General features: G+C 43.0%; 1 long non-coding RNA gene across 1 annotated transcript; it reads left to right on the top strand.

Annotated features, from left to right (window-relative positions):
- The first annotated feature begins 1,346 nt into the window (after positions 1-1,346).
- LOC123428134 lies at positions 1,347-4,238 on the top strand. The gene is made up of 2 exons (XR_006622485.1): positions 1,347-3,519; positions 4,025-4,238. It is a non-coding gene; the product is annotated as an uncharacterized LOC123428134 (long non-coding RNA).
- The last annotated feature ends 1,341 nt before the right edge of the window (positions 4,239-5,579 follow it).

Below are 5,579 nucleotides of genomic sequence, written 5' to 3'. Positions count from 1 at the left end.
TGAAAAAAAGTAGTTTCAGTCAATTACGACCAATTTAGATGGTCATAACGTCTTTAAAGTGTTTACTGCGTTCTGATTGGTCCATGAGGATTGCACGCGGATCATGCATCGAAGACCATCGGATGATTGCGGATCTAACGGCAGCCCTCACCTCCCTAGCCAAAACCCTAGCCTTTTCCTCGTGGACTTTTCCATCCACCCGCTCGCCTCCTTTCTTCCTCTCCTCACGAGGTGAGGGTGGATTCCTCCTGGCTCTCTTCTCCTTCCCTCCTCATGGATCTCACCGCCGCCACACATGGCCTCCTCCCCTCATGCCCTCTTCCCCTCATGCCCTCCCCCTCATGGATCTCACCGTCGCCACACATGGCCTCCCCCGTGCCCTCCTCCTCCTGTCCCCACCCCAGAGCACGCAGTCATGCACGCCCGCCCGAGTGTCCCCGCTCTCTGCATGCGCATCGCTGCCGACGCAGTGCCCCTTCTGTCGCTCCCCCGCGCTGGCGCGGTGCGCCACCACGCAGCCGCCGCTCTCCCGCGCCGCCACACATGTCCTCCTCCACTCATGCCCTCCTCCCCTCATGGCCTTCTCGCCTCGTCCTCCCGTCCCTCGACTGCGAGCGCGGCTCCTACGGCCTCAAGGAGGCCGCCCTCGTCGAAGCGCTCGGCATCGCCAAGGACTCCAACGATGTCGTCCGCCTCACCAACTGGCACCGCGGCGGCGGCGGCCGCAACGTGGGCAACTTCTCCCTCGTCGCCACCGAGGTATAGTCGGGACCTTTTTCTACTCAGGTGCTGACATAATGTCCGTTTTCTACTCAGGTGCTGCAGCGGAGGCAAGGAATGACCTCTGGTGGATTGACAATAAAGGAGGTTAATGACGCACTCGATCGTCCCTCTGCAAGTGATACTAGGTAGCTTATGCATCTATTTCCTTTGCATTTGTGTATGACTGAAAGTCAGAAATCAGAAGTTCTTCCTCATTTTGTATAGAAAACCAATGCCCTTGAAATGAAGTGTCCCCGTGGCACGACGTGCCGCTCCGCGCCGGGGACAGGGCGTTCCACTTTATCATGGAGATCCCCAAGGAGAGCAGCGCCAAGATGGAGGTCGCCATCGACGAGGCCTACACTCCCTTGTCCCTCTCTCGGTATGCCTTCCTGCCTGCTTCGTGTGTGGATAGATCTGTTACCTATTTCAAGATTTGTTTTGATGCTCGCGTGTGCTGGTTTCGGATGCAGGAGAGGGAGGCCAACAAGAAGATGGTCGTCTACCTCATAGACGCCTCGCCCAAGATGTTCACGCCCGCCAACGCCACCAAGGTGAAGCACAAACAGCTTATATGCACATAGTTTCACAGCCCCAGAGCATTTTTTGTTCTGGAATTAAGTCAATATATAACATGTACTTTGACCATAACTTTCTCTAAGTGGCACAACTTACAAGTAGTATGTCTGGTTTCCGGCAGAAGCAATGTAGGTAGCTGGTCTCTGTATGCTTTCGAGGGTTAGCTTCCAGTTTAGGACTCTAGGTTATGGTTTAGAATGAACGATTTGGGGTAATACGATGGTAAGGATAGGAGCTTGTTGTATCCCTACGCGTTGCGTCTGTGTCCGCTTGGTTCCTAGCAGTTGGATCGGATGCTTAGGGGTCGTCAGTAGCGTATGATGATGCATTGCGTGCTGGTAATTCTGCATGGTGATGCTGTTGTCATGTGCATGCTAGTGAATATTTTGCGCGAATGATGATACTGCCGTTCCTTCATTTTCAAGTACCTTGTGGTTAAGTTGGTATGCACATCTGCGCATGTTTCTGTTAGGTTCGTGGCAGTGGTAATTCCGGGTTTAGTTATTGAAGATTGTATCTGTAAATCTAGATCTGTGTAGGTCCTAGGGGCATCCTTTGCTAAGGAATATGTCGTGCTTATATAGTTGCAAGTTGTATGTTTTTCTCTCCTGTGATGCTAGTTCTTTGCTACACATGCCCTTATGTTTACCACCTTGTTCTGCTAATAGGGCAGATTTCTTTGATGTGACAATCTTTCTGATACGGAATTATTAAGAAGGGAAAAGAAACACCACATGCTCATGAATAGATTTGTAGCTCATTTTAATTATTCCAGCAGTACAAGTACAACTGTTGTTGTTGTAGCTTAACAAATCAATTTAAATTTAGTACAAGTAGTAAAAATTTAACTGTTGTTGCGCTAGCTCCATTCTACATGGAAAGGGAGGGAATCGCATCCGTATCCGCGGGTCTGTCTCTGATGGAGTACAAGTAGTATAAATTGAGTTGTGTGAATCTGTATCTCTAGTGTGTCTTGCCTCCGAACAGTTGATCATTTTTTCTTGGTGATGAAATCAAATGAAAGGGAAACAAACTATTGTTCTGCTATGCTGTGCAATCCAATGACTTCTCCTTGTTTCTGTCAAAATATCTGTACAACTTCAATTGATACCATGCACTATCAAAATATATGTACAACTTCGATTGATACCATGCACTGTCAACATGAATTATTCTTATGGTTTTATGAAGTGTAGTACACTAGAATGCCTTGTTTGACTATTTCATCTCTCCTGCAGTATTTTTTCTGTAACTGTGCTCCTTGGTTTGGTACAATGCTTGCCGTTAGATAGCTTTCATTGTTGTTATAAGCTGACCTTTTTTGGTTTTTTGTGCAGAATCCTCAGATGGATCTGCAGGCTATGTATTGATGTCACCGTATTGGCCAAACACAGCCAGTTCATGTTTATCGATTGGATCTGTCAGAATTGTATACTCATTTTGTTTGAAGATAATTGTTTGAGGAAGTTCACCCAATATTGTATTGTTACTATCTTTGCCAATTTGATGCTTATCTGCAAAAATTCAGCATGCCAATTACTATATCATATGCTCCAAGCTTTATAGATTCTGTTTTTATTTTATCTCAAGCATTGTACTTCTGTATTTGTGTCTATGGTCAACTACTGGTTTTAATATGCAAACAACAACATAGTTAGAGCTGCTATGTTATAATTAATGTCTACTTTGTTGTAAATTCTTGCTTATATTGGTGTCTTTCCTTCTGTTCCAAGACTGGACATATTTCTGTCTGGATTGTGCAAGTTAATCGAACTTCTCTAATTTGAATAAGTTGGGATCCCGACTTCCATCAGTCCTTTCTTAGGTGGATGTATATAGGTGCAGTAGTTTATCATCTATCAACTTTATAGGTACTAGAGTCAACAAAAAACAAAGCTCGGTTCACTTATCTACAGAGTAAAGCTTTCAGAAATAAGTTTGAAGTGTTGAATCAGTACACATCTTTTATCTTGAATTTTTGTAGTATGGAAAACACATTAGTAAATCTGAATAACTTTGACATATTTTCTCTATTATCTTGCACTGGATTGGTACCTGTGATTGCCTTGTACAAATATATCATAATTCTGCTAACACCGATCCTTGTGTATGTCTATAGCTGTTAGTTCTTTGATCTGTCCACCGAGGAAGAGGAGGCATCTTTGATCTATCCACAGCGTAAGTCCTTGGTCTGTCCCACTCTCTTCCTTGTCTTATTTGGACACATTGGTGAATCTGCTATTCTTGTGATTTTCCAATTCTATGTCTAAGAAATGAATCTGCAGCCTTTAATGAATTCAATGTATGATTGTGATGGGAATTATATGATATCTACATGTTTTTATCCTTGATCAGTATCGATTTTGGTACCTCTTAAGCGACACATACTTTTCTCGCTCTGAGTTCCTAAGCATGGTATTATATTTTTGTTAGCTAGAGCATACAATCTTTGAATTTGGTGAAAAATAGTAGCTAACTAAGTTGTGCCCCATTAATGTCCTGCTACTGTTAATTTGTTACTGCCATGGTGTTGATACTGTAGTGTTTAGAATATGATCCATGCTTCAATTCTAAGTTCTGGTTTCTCCAAAGGGACACTTCTAGTCTGCAAGTAGAAGGCAGCGTTAGATTAATATGGAGCAAGATGATCTATAGAAAATAATGTTGCATGTAACTTTTTTAGCTGGTTCCTCTTTTACACGAGCTCCACGCCTAATATGAAGCCAAGCATGAAGTCGTGAAGCCTATATGCAAAGAGTAGCATATCATGTATTGTGATAGTAGGTTGTAGTAGGCATATTTGACTTGTAGTAGTGTAAAGATTGTAATAGACTAATTTAGTGTTTTTTGGACGAATTTCATTTGTTCTGTGATCTGTTCAAAATATTGATTTCGTATGTGATTTGTATACCTATGAAATGGAAACCTCACAAACTATTTGACAAATTACAAAATGTATGGTGTCGATACGAATTATGACATCAGCATGACATGTGGGACCAATGTGACTAGTGGGACGAGTACAAAAATAAAATGGCCAAAAAAGAAAATGATAGAAAGTAAAAGGCCACAACCCAAAATAAAAAGGGCTAAAATGTTAGGGATTATTGGGCCAGGCCCATGCAGCTAAGCAAAATAAAGAGAAAAAAACATTAAATGGGCTGAATTAATGGGCTCGGCCCATTTACAACATCGAATTGGACCGGGATAATTCTATGCCACGTCAGCTTGTCATGTCAGATCCGTCGTGGTGTGGGCAGATTGCTAGTGACCAAAATAATTTCAATGCTTTCGTTTGGTCGTAAAATCCTACGACCAATCCATCAAAAAGGTCGTTATAGTTCATTAGAGACCCTCAGCTTTTGACCGTTTGTTTTTGGTCGTAAAAAGGTCGCAAATGGAAATCAATGACCATTCGGTGACCAATATTGAAGGTCGTTAGTTGACATATTTCTTGTAGTGGTAGCAGTGACGATAGGGACGCCATGTTCCACAATATACCAGAAATCATTTTCAATAGCTTGTAGATGCATCTGCATCTTGGTCTTCCAGAAGGGAAAGTCCTTTTCTTCGAAAGTAGGACATGCTGCAGTAACCTTGATCATGCCTGTAGTCGACATAACTAAAATTCCAGGTGGTTAAACCAAAATCACACAGAACAAGCTAGTACCTTGCTCTGATACCAATTGAAAGTGTGTTATATAGACTAGAGGGGGGTGAATAGGAGATTTTTAGAATTTCATCAGTGAGGAAATTCCTTTTGAGGAAATTCCTCACTTATGGCTAACTTGCAGCGGAAATAGCAAAAGGATGAGGAGTGCAAAGTATCACTACAACAGTTTTTCACGGCGAGAAATATGAAAAACAGTTTGGGGTTGACTCGCGTGAAGAATTTGGGGTTGAGGAATTTCAGAGAAAGTCTTCAGTAAATTCTTCAAACAGTGACAGTGAAAATCATCAACACACAAGCTGAGGAATGTAAAGTCTTGAAGAAATAGAACCCGTTTCACAGTGAAGACAGTGGTTGATGACCCAGTTCCAGCTATTGTGACAGTTGTACATCTGGTTTGGAGCGGCTTGGTATTGAAACCAAAAGACACACAGTCCCGGGACACACAGTCCCTACCGTATTCTCCTTGGGCTAAGAACACACAGTCCTCGCCCAACACTCGTGGTAAGTCTTCAGGGCAAACTTCTAAACCCTCACAAACTTGGTCACCTGGCGATCCACAATTGAC

Source organism: Hordeum vulgare, chromosome 1H (assembly GCF_904849725.1).
Source record: "Hordeum vulgare subsp. vulgare chromosome 1H, MorexV3_pseudomolecules_assembly, whole genome shotgun sequence".
Classification (NCBI taxonomy): Eukaryota; Viridiplantae; Streptophyta; class Magnoliopsida; order Poales; family Poaceae; genus Hordeum; species Hordeum vulgare.
Note: the sequence above shows the minus strand (reverse complement) of the source record. Positions and strands in the feature narration are given on the sequence as shown.